Source organism: Patella vulgata, chromosome 6, assembly GCF_932274485.2.
Source record: "Patella vulgata chromosome 6, xgPatVulg1.2, whole genome shotgun sequence".
NCBI lineage: Eukaryota > Metazoa > Mollusca > Gastropoda > Patellidae > Patella > Patella vulgata.
In genome coordinates this window covers 68,691,752-68,707,583 of record NC_065884.2, presented here as the reverse complement: position 1 = coordinate 68,707,583, position 15,832 = coordinate 68,691,752, and the positions used below count along the sequence as shown (strand labels likewise).

Here is a 15,832-nt window from a genome sequence, read left to right as displayed (position 1 = left end):
CGTGGGAAAACAGTCACTAATACTGCCTGGAAATCCCCAAAATCTAGCTCGTCTGAGGGCCAGCCACATCAAGCCCACGTTGTTGAGCACCTTGAGCCAGTCCCTGGACCCCGACGAAGTACACACTGGTCCCCCGAGCATGAGGACGGCATGGTGGAATGGCTCAAGACAAATGAAGTACTCTATAACAGACAAACGTGAGGCCTAAAATTGATGCTCGATCACGTCATGTCGTAACACATCCCCAGTAGAATAGAAGTACGGCAATTCATAGTTCAGAAAGTCCATTCTTAGTACGTTTTAAGTACTTTGTCACTCCGTCTTATTGCAAGACGGGGAAAATTTTGAACGGGGCCAAAGTTTAATAGCACCTTCCCCTCCACGCTACCCAGAGCCTGTCCATAAAGTTCTTAAACAGATCGTAAATAGTTGTTACTACGTAAACGTCTTTCGAACACAGTTGGAACCCGTTTGCCAACAATTTTCAGAACGCAGTGAGGGCTAGTTTGGTGTGACGGGGGGCTTATACTGCATCACATCATCTGATAACGATTGGCTATGTTTCTATATTGTTAGCATTGACCATTGTTGACTCCAACAACTAATTAGTCCCGACGTACAATAAATAAATAAAAACTCTCAAATCATTCCTCAAAACGTTAATATTAACAAACGCCGCCAGCTACGTTAAATTGCTTTTATCACACGTATTTGCTTTCGTAGTTTTTCAGGCTCTCGTATTGTGAGAAAAAGTGCCAAGTAATGATTGTATTTAAAGGGGCTAAATCGCTAATATTTGGGACCTAGAAATTGACAAAAGTGGGTCGCAGCGCATATAATACTGTAATATGAATGTATATAAACTGATTTACATTCAATGGATTCCTTTTTTACTCAAATTTCAAATCAGTTATGTTCGGCGAAATAAGCCAGTAGTCTCAAGCGAGTGAAAATGTCTAGCGTCTGGTTATTCCAGTCTACATACGCCGTTTGATTTGGTGCAATGTGCCTAGCCTCGTCCCTCGAGTCTCTTGATACAACTGGGGCCGAAGCGCATTATGGTACACGATTTTGTCTTAAATATCGGATATCAAAAGCACATCTTTTTCATGTAACATCACAACATGAATGTTGATTTAATTTGACAAATAAATCGTGTTTTCAATGTTGAAGATTTGGGATGATATTGGGTTAGAGACTTAGCTACTTTAATTCAGTTTGTGATATATTTTTGCTGTTTTTGGTTGTTTTTTTTCTCATTGAATGTTAATTGACAATAATAAAATCGATAAAATACATAAAGTTGTATAATCATAATACGAGCTAACTGCAAGTTCCACTCAGTTTTTTCGTGTAGATTCTGAAATTAATTGAAATTAATGCAAAGGTTTTAAGAAATGAAATGAAATGGGGTTTAACGTCCTACTGTTCTGCTCTGACTGGGCTAATGAAGACGGGCATACGCCATACAGTGTGTGCTATGGGGGAAATTTTGCCCGGACAGCGGCACTACGGCCTACTCTTATATCGAATTCCAACTGTCAATGGATCTTTTACGTGCACGCCAATGTGTACACGGGACCTCGGTTTTTCGTCCCATCCGAACGACTACACAGCTGACCTTTTCAGGCCCTTCGTCCTGCATCACTGACAAGGGGGCACCACGCAGGAACTTTCTCGGCCAATGCAGGGATCGAACACTCGACCTCCAGGCTAGCGAACCAGCTTCTTACCCACTGTGATCCCTGTAGAGGTTTTTAAACAAATTCTAAACATCTAAATTAGCATAAGGTCATCGAGTAAGGAGAGAAGGTGAGTGTAGGTGCGTGCGTGTGCGTGTTAAACAGTGGTGTGCAGGGGTGGGGTGGGTAGCGATACGCACGCACGTGACAAAGGATGACATTTGCAATATGTAAAGACAGATGAAAAAAAGGATTCATTCAAATAAATAAGGCAGCTCGTACACGAAGGTTAACTTCAAATTTAAAAAAAATAATTTAAAAGTCACTCTTGGATTGGATGACCAATTCCTCCTCAATCTAGAACACCCCCCCCCCCCCCCCCGCCCCCCAAAAAATAAAAAAAAAAACAAAAAACAAACAAACAACTACCCCCCCCCCCCCCACACACACACACCGTGCATTAACCTTCGATTAATTCCATAATCGATCACGAAAAAGCAGCTTAAAATTGGAAATAGATCGTGGCGTGAATCGATAGCCTTGTGTATTTTATCGATTTTATGATTTTCCACGTCAACTAATATTCACGCAAATAAATAAATATAAACACATCAAAAGTGTTGTTGATCTTTGTTTCGTAGCGGCACCGGATTCGTCTTTTATAACTGTCAGGACGATATAAGAGGGCTACAGCGCCGTTGTCTGGACATCATTTCCTTCATAGCACATATGTCGTATGCTCGTCATCATTATCCCAGTAGGAGCCGAACAGTAGGGTGTTAAACCCCATTTAATTTCATTTCTAATAGAGATTGGTGATTTCGATACCAAGTCCCTTATCAACCGTTAAGCCGAACAAACGAAGGAACGAACGGGTATTACTTTAGTAGCTGTCCCTAACATTTCTACGGTTGGACTAAATCTTGATCTCGACTTTAATCTAGCGATATCCAGTTCCACCATGTTGAGTCTCTTAGTGGTATCGATGTCCATAGCGGTGATAATGTCCACAGAAATGACGTATTTTACTAAAGTTAGCCTGACTTCAACGAAGCTGATAAATTTCACGGCCGTTTTACATGTAAGCGGTATTTTGGAATGTGCTAGCATCTGTTCCCAGAGCTCAAATTGTGCAATTTTCAAGAAGCACCAAGACGAGTGTTACTTTCTAAATTCTTCAACTACAGAATCAATTGGTGCTATACAAGTAGCTTCTCTTCATATAAACACAGGACTCATAGGTAAGCATGTTGGTTATAATTTTATATATTATTAATTTCTGGTAGCAGGGCTTGTTGTTCTTAGTGTTTAACGTCCGCTTCTACCGAAGGTGGTATCGCAGACAAGTTGTCTTATTTTCGGTCGCCAGGGTCAGTAAAGGGATTGTTATGAGTGCGGGGACAATAGCGGACTGAGTCTTAAAACCGGCCATGGCATCCTTCACCTGCTCTGGCGACACATTTTTCTTTAATACCTAGCTCTCGGTCCCAGTTCACTGGACAGTGTCCATATGGCGAGCCCGCCCCTGGTTGAGGGTTTTAAGTAAGTGACTCTGTCTTGTACAATTCATTGTTTCAATGGCTTTTTCGGGAGCCACGGTGGCTAGGTGGTTGAGACGCTAAAATGAAGTGGGGTTTAACGTCCTACTGTTCTGCTCCTATACTGGGCTAATGAAGACGGGCATACGTCATACAGTGTGCTATGAGGGAAATTTTGCCCGGACAGCGGCACTATCGCCTACTCTTATATCGAATTCCAACTGCCAGGGGATCTTTTTCGTGCATTCCAATATATACACGGGACCTCGGTTTTTCGTCCCATCCGAACGACTAGACCGCTGTCCTTGTCAGGCCCTCTGTCCTGCATCACTGACAAGAGGTAACTACTCCGGAAAATCTGGATGAACTTTCTCGGCCAATGCAGGGATCGAACACCCGACCTCCAGGCTAGCGAGCCAGCGTCTTACCCACTTAGCCAGGTCATCTCCGAGATACTACAGATAAAACATTAAAATAATATAAGGCAATAGATACAGCTAAAACAATTAATTACGTATTTATATGTATCTAAAATATCTATAATTCAAATCATAAAATTGTTATATTTTAAATCATCGCCTCGTTGCAACAGGAACCGCAACTCGTCGCTGAACCAAACTGTTGTCCAGCGTTGCTGTGGCCATACCCATGTGTGTCTGAACCCATTTAAGTCGGATTTGACGGTGTCGGCGTGTCAAAACAACAGCTCTAACCCGGCTTCACGTAGGCGGTTACGAACTGTCTTGTCTGAGATCCTACGCCGTCCAGGAATTGTTGCTGCAGTAGAGGCCGCTGTGGTGATCCGTTCTTGCAAATGACGCAACCGGATGTGACAATTCTAAGCTGGTGTGGTCACTCTTGGTATTCCTGAGCATCGGCGGTCACTTGTTGAACCTCCCAACTCTTACATTACATGGCCGTTGTCCGGTCTTAACTCCAGACCTGCGTGGCCTGTCCTGGCCGAACCTGTCTGTCGATTTGTTTCTTAATCTGGGTTTATAAACCCTTCCAAACAAAGGATCTTATTAGGCATCTGGCTAATGTATCATATCAAGTTTAACATTCGATACATGCTAATCAGACAAAGAAAGTTTAAATAAAACATGCCAGCAAGTTAACGTTTACATAATCATTACATAATCACATAGACCAAGAACTCCAGGCATGTCGATAACGAACAGGTGTCAAGTTGGCAGGAAGCGTCTTTAACATCAGATAATCTGTGATTGTGTAACAGGTTTCAAAAATATTTTTAAATCCAAGTCACATTTGAAAAGCTTTACGTCAGGCTTTTGAAATCATTTAGTTGAGTTTTTAAATTTTTTTAAATTAGGTGTGTTAAGATGAAATTTGTATCATCAATTAATTGGAATATTGTAAAATAGTACAATTTGTTGACCAGAATAAAGATTGGACATATTATTCAGTTACAACAAGAGTGGTATTGATCCTTTAAAAGACCTTAGATTCGGGTTTCATGCGAAAAACGTGCAAAGTTGTAAACTCGTGTGTCAAACGAAAACAAATTTCGACAAAAAGTTGATCCAGTTACAATTAGTGACCCTACATTTAAAACCAAAAATGAATTTCTTTTATCCTTACATACTGACAGTACGATTTATGGAAACAACGATCCCCTTCAAATTAAAAAGGAGGGTTGGATGGCCGAATGGTTAGTACGTGCACGCTGTATCATAAGGTCTGTCTTTGAGTCAACTGACGTGATGTCCAACCTCGTGGGTTTTCTCCGGGTCCTCCGGTTTCCTCCCACTGCTAAAGAATATTGAAATAAAATTAAACCATACGTTAGCCCCGAAATGACCTAGTTTGTGTCGAGTGGACGTTAAACCCCATCTCTCTCTCTCTCTCTCTCTCAAATTAAAAAATGATGAAAAATCTGTTATGAGTTTCTTTCATTGAAGAGTATATTAAGAATATCTTTATCAATGTATCAGGTTACATGTTGGCGTACCATTATTTCAAATAATCATACCGGCAACTTTCCAATGTACATTATTTATACTAGTGACATATTGGACTCGCGTAACATATTTCACTGTAAAAGCACGTGTGACGTATCTGTATTTTAAGTCGTTTAATGGTGTCGAGCTTAAGACATTGCGTAATATATTGTTAAAACGCTCGGGCCTACGACCCCCTTGTTGTTACAATATATTACTTAATGTCTCGCTCTCGACCATTAAACAATACTTAAACCGAACAAACGACGGAACGAGAGGATCTTACTTTAGTAGCTGTCCCTAACATTTCTACGGTTGGACCAAATCTTGATCTCGACTTTAATCTAGCGATATCCAGTTCCACCATGTTGAGTCTCTTAGTGGTATCGATGTCAATAGCGGGGATAATGTCCACAGAAATGACATATTTTACAAAAGTTAGCCTGATTTCAACGAAGCTGATGAATTTAATCTGATGTATTTGGTATGACTTTTACTATATATTTTATATTTGGATATCGCTGAATTTAAAAATAAATTTCAAAGTAGCGGCCAAAATAATCGTCATATAAAGAGACTCAAACTAGGTCATTTCGGGACTAACAATTTTTATTTTCAATAATTCGCTTCCCGTAATGGTCTTTAGCAGTAGAAAGGAACCGGCGGACCCGAATAAAACCCAAGAGGTTGGGAAGGCGATCCTACTCATTGTTAGGCCCAAGCTTGGGAGCGAAACTACACCACTTGACTCAGTGGCAGACCTTATGATCTAAAGCGCGCGTATTAAACCACTCGAAATGAAATGAAATGAGGTTTAACGTCCTACTGTTCTGTTCCTATGCTGGGCTAATGAAGACGGGCATACGCCATACAGTGTGCTATGAGGGAAATTTGGCCGGGGCAGTGGCACTATCGCCTACTCTTATATCGAATTCCAACTGCCAAGGGATCTTTTACGTGCATTCCAATGCATACACGTGACCTCGGTTTTTCGTCTCATCCGAAGGACTAGACAGCTGTCCTTGTCAGGCCCTCCGTCCTGCATCACTGATAAGGGGGAACCACGCCGGAAAATCTGGATGAACTTTCTCGGCCATTGCAGGGATGGAACACCCGACCTCCAGGCTAGCGAGCCAGCGTCTAACCCACTAAGCCACGTGACCTCCCCCCACCCCCCCCCAAACCACTCGACTACCCGTTTTGGTTTTTTTTTTAAATTTTAAACATTTACTATTCTGGTCAATTTGGGATCTCGATTAATTAAATACTAAGATGGAAAGACAGGTCACACTAATCCGTGTCACATACAAGCGAGGAATCGAAACCACGCCACGTGACTCAATGCCAGATCTGTTGATATAAGGTACGCGCGTTAAACCACGTGACTATCGAATTTGATGGAGTTTTTATATTACAGAGAAATGTACCAACCAAGCTTACATTACTTTCTTAAAAGATGGATTTTGTTGGAAAGAATACACCACAAATTATTATTGGTCAACAGCCAAAACCACGTGTGAACAAGAAGGCGGAAGGTTGATTATAATGCGGACATGGGAATTTGGTATGAAGAAATTGCGACTTCCAGATATGAACTTGATCGGTGGGTAATAGAAAATAAGTTCTTGTTATTGCTGTAATTGATTCATGTATTTCAGCTAATGCCTGGTTCACAATGCGCCATACGTGCCACTATAGGTGGTCTACGGGGAAAGTTTAGCAAACCTGTGCGTAAGACGTACTTGCGTGAGTTGCGTGTGTTCGGTACCGTAGAAGATCACAGAATAGCCGTAGAGCCTTTTGGTCCTACACATACAAAAGTTTCACCCGGTTTCTTGCGACTGAACTGCGAGCTATCAAACACTACGTGCCAAAACACGTAGAGTGCAAGGTGATCACCAGTAGGATAAATAGTGGACGGTTGTAGGATCCATTGTTACCTGAAAGCAAGGGGTCTGAATCGTAGCCTGCGTCGACAACACACATGTAGTTCACAATGTTATCATTTCCGGCTTTTTAATGAAGAACCGCAAGAGTAACACGGGAGGCTCAGGACAGTATCCGCTACAATCGTTGCACGTGATCGGAATAATATCGTCGACCACACACGTGTTTCACGACGCTTTCAATAAACACGACGTGGTTTCCCCTTGTCAGTGGTGCAAAACGGAGGGCCTGACAAGGACAGCTGTCTAGTCCTTCGCATGAGACGAAAAACCGACGTCCCGTTTATACATTGAAATGCACGTAAAAGATCCCTTGGCAGTTGGAATTCGATATAAGAGTAGGCGATAGCGCCGCTGCCCGGGCAAAATTTCCCTCATAGCACACTGTATGGCGTATGCCCGTCTTCATTAGGCCAGTACAGGAGCAGAACAGTAGGACGTTAAACCCTATTTCATTTCATTTCATTTCATGAAAAATAAACATATTGAAAATTTCATTCAAATCACTTTTTTTCTGAACACAGTTATCAGTGTTTGAAGAGGTGGCGTAGATCGTTTATTATCGTAGCAACGGTATTTGGCAATCGAGACTATAAGTCTAGATTATCCATTTGTAAATTAAATTATTAAATGGCGATCCAATGTTTCAATCCAAATTTTATCTCGGCCATCGGATGATCTAGAGAGTTGATTATAGCCTTGTATAATATGTTAGTCCCAAAATGACCGAGTTTTTGTCGAGTGGACGTTAAACCCCATCTCTCTCTCTCTCTCTCTCTCTCTCTCTCTCTCTTTCACAGCCATCTGATGGTCTAGAGAGTTGATTATAGCCTTGTCGTGAGAATAAATGTCTATTTAATAATTTATATAACATTTGAAGCCGATTTATCTCTTACATCATGTATCTGTAATGTTGTTTTATTGTCAAATGGGGGGTTGAATGGCCGAATGGTTAGCATGCGCGCGCTGTATTATACGGTCATTCATTGAGTCAACTGGCGGGTTTCGATTCCCCGGTTGTACGTGACAAGGAGTAGGGTCGTCTGTCCAACCTCGTGGGTTTCCTCTGGGTCCTCCCGTTTCCCCCCACTGCTAAAGACCCCCTACGCGCAAGCGAATTATTGAAATAAAAAATTAAACCATATATGACCTAGTTTGTGTCGAGTGGACGTTAAAACCCATTTCTTTTTCTCTCTTTTTTATTATCAAATGGGTTTGATCCATATTTTTTTGTTTTGTTGTGTGTATTTTTGTTTCTATTTAATCATACATGGAGGTGAGAATCATACATGGTTATTTTTTCAGCAACTCAATATTTTATGGGAGGCAATGATGTGGATGTGGAAGGGGTATGGATGTGGAATGATGGATCGCGTGTGACCATGACGAGTGGATGGAATCCGGGTCAACCGGATAGTTGGAATAACATCGAACATTGTCTGACGCTCCTATATCCATCCACGAGATTATTCGATTCCAATTGTCAGCAAGCCAAGAAATTCATCTGTGAGATAGAACTTTTCTGAAAAGGTATCTACCCTTTCCAGGTCTTGGTATTTGGTAAAAAAAAATTAATTCAGGTTTGACGTGATTTTAGAATTATTATCCAGCCGGATTAATCAGGTTTATATGTCAGATTTAGGCACTCCACAAACAAAACAGGGTGAGACCTCGAGACATTAAAGACTCTATTTGTGATTGTATCGATATCAGAATTCCCTGTAAACTACAATATAGTGAAATTTGAATCTCTATTAGGAATGTCGGTTCGGAAATTGTTCAATTCCTTTCAAAATTCCACTGAACTATGCTGCTCCCTATGTAACAGACCCATTGCCATCTTGATTTACCGTGAACCAAATTGATGGAACTGTTTTTAAATCGATTTAATCCAAGCCGAGAGATTATCTAGCGTTGGAATTTTGATTTTTTTTTCTTAATTTGTTTGTCTGATCGGTTTTGTTTTGCGTGTAACGCGGGCCTCTCTACACCTACTACTGAACCAATGTTTCCGTGGGAGTGGGATTCATTGATGTAACTATTTACAAAATTATTGAGTTTTTATATTACTTTATTTGTTAGTGTTTTAATACATATTTAATGCAAATTGGTGTACCCGTTTTTAAATGGCCGAATGGTTAGCACGTGCGCGCTGTATCATAAGATCTGTCATTGAGTCAACTAGCGTGGTTTCGATTCCTCGGTCATACGTGGCAAGGAGTAGGGTCATCTGTCCATAGGGGTCTTTAGCAGTGGGAGGAAACCGGAGGACCCGGAGAAAACCCACGAGGTTGGACAGGCGACCCTACTCCTTGTCACGTACAATCGGGGATTCGAAACCACGCCAGTCGACTCAATGACAGACTTTATGATACAGCGCGCGCACGCTAACCATTCAGCCCCCCCCCCTCCCAAATTCATGAAATTAATTATATGATTGGTTACTTAAGTCTAATGATGTCATGGTAATTTTCCATTTTTTATCCTGTTATTCTCGCCCAGAATTGAAGCAAATTACCTGTTTTAATCAAGTATGTATCAACTTATCAATCATGTCGATGAAATATGTAATTTCTATAAATATGAACGACATAATATTAATACAATACTCAAATTCGCCTAAATAACTCAATATTATTACACAATTTTGAAAGTTTAAGAAAAATTCAAATTACGCACGGTTTCCTTAATATCTTAAATATTTTGTTGGACAATGTGCATATATTAAATCAATAAAAAAATAAACTAATTAATTCCCATCACAAACCTAAACATTTATTTAAATTAGCTACAGGGCCTTCGTTTAACAAGCAAAGGCACCCCTCTAAATGCGAAACAGGGGGTGTTTATCTCCTAATTGTATGACACTGGTCTAATTTTCCACTGCTGATCCATACGACCTGTTATCACGGGTGTGGGTGAGTTTGGGTCATATCTAGCTTGCGGTTGTTGTCTCGATCCCTGGTGTGAGTGTATGTGGCTTGGAGATAGAGGCGCCTTTCAACCTCTGAGTTTACTCTAGGTACAGGTGTGCTTCCACAGGAAAGACCCATGTGACTGCGCTAAGCATAATAAAATAAGTTAATGTATCTGCGATGTCACTCGGGATGAAGCGGACGTTAAACACTAGCTAAAAGAAGGCAAAAGGTAGCTCGGTTATTTCAAAATAATACATGACTGGGCTAATGAAGACAAGCATACGTCATATAGTGTGTCATGAGGGGAAATTTTGCCCGGGCAGCGGCACCATGGATCTTTTACGTGCACGCCAATGTGCACACAGGACCTCGGTTTTTCCTTGTCAGGCCCTCCGTCCTGCACCACTGATAAGGGGAAACCACGTCGGAAAATCCCGATGAACTTTCGCGGCCAATGCAGGGATCGAACACGCGACCTCCAGGCTAGCGAACCGGCGTCTTACTCACTTAGCCTCCGTGGCTCCCAGGGTTAAAACAGTAGGTAGCTCGGTAATGTATCCGCAATATAATACATATACTGTACATTGTATCACTAATCCTAGAGGAAGACTTCCGTTTTCGCTGGGGAATAAATCATATGCATAAAGATTAATACATACTACATGTATTCGACAGTCACGATTCTGAACAGTATCAATTGCAAACACAATCATTGATACGTGCTGGAAAAAAAAGATTAATTCTTTTGAAATTAATTCTTTTGATATTCGACTAATCCGCGAACGCGGACAACAACTATTCATCATTAATCCCTCTTAAGTGAATCCCGGTCCATAAATTCGTCTCAATGAATCTAAATATCCCAAGGTCTGCATCGCGTTGTATCGTTTATTATAATCCAAGTAGATTCTTTTACAATTTTACTTCTGCTAGACAACGAGCAGAAATACGTCAACAAAAACAAGGAGTTTAAATCAGATTATAATATCAAGGACAGGGGGACAACACTACACACAAACAAAACCAACAAGACAAACCTGTGGACAAGACATAACTACACCGGATAAAGTTGCAGACAGACAATTAATGGACAAAGAAACGATTTCGAAGCTCATCGGAGTAAATTATCAAATCTCTTACTAATGGACAAAGAAATGATTTCGAAGTTCATCTAAGTAAATAATCAAATCTCTCTCTCTCTCTCTCTCTCTCTCTCTGATCAATAACAATATCATACAAAGTATGAAACATTATCAGATGTTATTGTACTGTTGTAAGAACCCGAGATGATGCATTGCAAGTTAACCTTGCATGTATACAAATTAGCTAGCTAGATTTATGATTTCACCCATACAAAATTATGGTGGCTGTTAGCGGCCATTCAAATGAATCTAAATCGTCGCCTTGTGAAGAAGTCGACAAGTCGACAAGTCGACAGAATTGACCCGACAAGTCGACGAAATGAAGGCGACGATCGTCTGGTTATTTTGTCGTGTCGGCGGGTTGATTTTGTCGACTTGTCGACTTGTCGCCTTCGACTTATTCACAAGGTGACAAGTCGACGAAATACAATTATTTCGACTTGTCGTGCGGCGACTTGTCGCCTCGGAAGTCAAACTCGGGCTTGCGCATTTGCTGAATGGATAACTTACATGCGCACAGATTAACTTATAACATCTCAAAGCTTTACCAATTTTGGGGCACGGGAAATTCTTCACATAAAGCAGCAGCCACAAGATTGAACTTTGGCCTTTTCTATGGGTTCTACGAATGTAAAACAGTACATCGGACAATATCGAATGTAAATTATAACTTTGTATAGCTTAGAAAAACTGATATTGGCGCTTATTTTAGGAAAAGTGCCTCAATTAATCAAAAACAGTCCCATGTATCTCGGAAATCAGTTAGATGACAGAACGCTGCATTCTATGTAGAGAAAATTGGTAAATGATTCCTTACACATCTATCGAATTAAGGGTGGTAAAATTTTAATTTTGTTTTTGCTCTTTAAATTACTAGCATTATAATAACTATGGCTTTGACTAATTATTGGTTTCAAATTATAGAGAAGTCATATCTCACGCAATTAAATTGAATGAGTGATCGGTTGACACATAAACAGATTGTGTCGAGTGGACGTTAAATCCCATTTCTCCCTCTCTATCAGCAGACTCTTTCTTTACTTTATTGTAATCTATACCTATAACCTATGTATCCAGTGCTTGACATAAAATGCAGAAACGAACTGTTGCATTGTTATTCCTAGTAGATAACGGCTGAGATAAAAAATATATACACAACGTGAGTCCTAGCCAGGCTATTCAAATACGTGTAACAAAGTACTCTGTAACTTTTATCAAATTGAACCCCCAGCTGTTTTGATAATATATATGATATTGACCTTTCAGCTCTGTATGCACTTTTCTTAAGTCACGATTGTCTGTGTTGTAATTAAACATGTAATTAATTCAATATGTCATTTACGAGCTGCACATGATCTGTGTGCAACACTCGGCAGGACTTCAAAGGGAATGTACTAATGGTCAGTGCGTCATACCATGACCCGTTAATGACTTCAAAGGAAATACGCAGTGCAGTTGCAGATACCATAATCTGATAAATAAACAATACTCTATATGATGATCACTCTTAACCATTTTCTCTAATTATCGTACGCTATATAAACTGGAGTTTGCTGACAGGCAGACGACCGTAGCAGAGCAGAGGCGCAGACGAAAGACCGGCGTATGTACTCGCCCGAGTTCAGCCGCTGCCTTGGCAGAGGGGCGGAATGATGGATTTAATATTGTTATATGTGTTCCTGTCGTAGTCTAGTTCCTGTATTGGTTTGTATGTTGATGTGTTATATTCTGTTCCGATGTAAATAAACCCTATATCTACTAAACTGATCTCTGTTACCACTAAAATAGTGTGGGGATCACGTGGCTAAGTGGGTAAGGCGCTGGCTCGCTAGCCTGGAGGTCGGGTGTTCGATCCCTGCATTGGCCGAGAAAGTTCATCCAGAAAGTTCATCCAGATTTTCCGGCGTGGTTTCCCCTTGTCAGTGATGCAGGACGGAGGGCCTGACAAGGACAGCTGTCTAGTCATTCGGATGAGACGAAAAACCGAGGTCCCGTGTATACATTGGAATGCACGTAAAAGATCCCTTGTCAGTTGGAATTCGATATAAGAGTAGGCGATAGTGCCGCTGCCCGGGCAAAATTTCTCTCATAGCACACTGTATGGCGTATGCCCGTCTTCATTAGCCCAGGTTAGGAGCAGAACAGTAGGACGTTAAACCCCATTTCATTTCATTTCACTAAAATAGTGTTACATACGTTTCAGAAGCGGGTATGCGTCACATGTCGGCCGTGGGGAGTTTTTCCGTGTACTTTCCACATCTAACTAGCGACGCATAGCACTGCATAGTGCTACACTATTTGCTTGTCTCGCTTCAGCCATTTTCCACGAAAGCAAGTTATGGGATAGGGGTATCCCCCCCTTCCAACAAAAAAAAAAAGACACATAGGCCTACATACAAAATATATGTGATGAAATACCCCGTAAAGACCAGTTAACACCCCTGACCATATCTTCAAATGAAATATTGATCCCCAAAAACATTAGTTCAGATACCAAATTTACTATATTATGACGAAGCGGCACAGAGCTATGCCTATTCGTAAATTTAGGTTTTCGATCGCAGGTTGTGGGGTAGACTTAAAGTTGATAACATTTATCCACTTAGCCACAACTAAGCTACATGCGGTGGCCATTCTTTTCCCGCTCTCGTCACGGAAGTAAACATAGACTAGATTAACCAGACACTCTGATTCTAATAACGATATGAGTAGGAGTTGAGGGTCTTATGCATATAGTAGAATATAACAGTACACCTGAAAATGGTGCAAGTGACCATTTGTCACCATTGGGTGTATCTACAAATGACAGAATGATTTGCTATTTTATACTCATTCAAATATGTCGGTTCTCGGCCGTATGTGTTTAGAGTAGGGGTACCCCCGAAAATGGCGCAAGGGAGCATCGGACAAGTATGAAAACTATTTCACGTGAAAGGTTGTTTCCGACAACTCGAGGAAAGGTGTCGGTTTCATTTGTTTCTATTAGAAATTGACGACTTAATGTTTGTCTGAAGTTTTACGTTAATAAACGTAGCATTTTTCCTCCAAATTTGGGACTTTCCGGTATTACCATGTCATACAGTACAACCAAAGTTACCAGACACCGTCAAAAAACATTTACTTGCAATTGTATGGGGATTGTTGGCCTCTTTTTTTTCATAAATTGACTGGTGTTTTAAAAGACCTGACAATTGCCTTCAAAATGCGGGACATTCCCAGTTTGGTAGACATTTAGAATGTAATTCAGCATACCCAACAATTCCATAAACCACCAAATTTCCTTTCTTGCTGGTTTTTTTTTAGGGGTTTGATCCCCTTTTTGTTATAAATTGACCAATCTAGCCCACTTGCTAGCCGATACTTGGTAATCAATGTAACATCAGAGTACTCTCCCTTGAACCTTTTAAAGGAGACGCCGATTGCAAGCTTTCATAAATTTTGTCGTGTACCTTTGTTTTGCACAATGTTTTGTCGATTAAACTAGAGAGACAGACTAAAGAAGACTCAGGGCGTACTCGATTGAAGTTCCGGAATTGAATTCTCTCAATCCCAAAAATAGTGACAATCGAGTGAAAATGGGTACTTCGGGCATGCGTCGACTGGATATATAAATATCTCATCCAACCATGCAGCCGAAACCTGTTCGTCGTGTTTAATTACGTAACAATTCTACTCACACCACCTCCGTCGTCGGAACTGACAGAACTGTGACAGGACCGAATTCCGCGTCGCTTGATTGTAATTCTATCAATTCGGGACGTTCCGGACTGTGAATCGAGCATCACCAAGGATACGCCATGCGGGACATTTTACAAGTACAAGGATTAGAGTTCGGGTTTTCTTACGACCTGATCTTTTGTGCGCTAACCAATCTACCGATTTTATTATTATTATTATTATTTATTATTACAGCATATTCAAATAACATGTTCAGGGACACTTTACAAAGTGACAATATAATCATAAATAAACAACAAGATTATGGACATGCTAACGGTTGAATACAGAGTCACTTAAAAGCCTGATTAAATAAAAGTGTTTTAAGTTATTTTTGTTAAAAAGAATATAGAGATGTACAACATCTTAAACTAAATGGTAGATTATTCCATAAAACAGGTGCTTGATAACTAAAAGAGTGCAGACCATAAAAGACTAGTTGAACAGTTTTGGGCTTTAAAAATAGTTCATCTGATATACGTAATGTTCGGCCAGGTGTATAAAGTTCTAAAATATCTGAGAGGTAAACAGGGGCTAAATTATTTAAAAGTAAAGTAATAAAATCGATATTTAACAGGCAACCAGTGTAAAGTATATACAACAGGAGTTATGTGGTCGCATTTCTTAGTTAAAGTCTAGCTACTGTATTCTGTACTTTTTGTAGTGTATCTATAGGCTTAAGGGTAAACCAACTAAAAGTGAATTAAAGTTATCTAATCGAGAAGTGTCCAGAGAATTAACAAGTGACTTAGTGGCCTCTGCAGTTACAAATTTACGTATTTTACCTACCTTTCTGATATTAAAATAGTACAATTTACTTGAGCTCCCATAAGCATAAAACTATTACGAGCAGAACAAGATGGAAATATATCACAATTACCAATTACAACAATTTTACTTAATTGATGCCTTGAGCCTAATAACAAAT

At 40.3% G+C, this 15,832-nt stretch overlaps 1 long non-coding RNA gene across 1 annotated transcript in view; it reads right to left on the bottom strand.

The window, feature by feature from the left end:
- The window catches only part of LOC126824141 (uncharacterized), a 20,911-nt gene extending 5,079 nt beyond the window's left edge, over positions 1–15,832 (bottom strand). The window contains exon 1 of the long non-coding RNA XR_007681498.2: positions 15,694–15,832. This is a non-coding gene — a long non-coding RNA (uncharacterized LOC126824141). The remainder of the gene's footprint in view (positions 1–15,693) is intronic.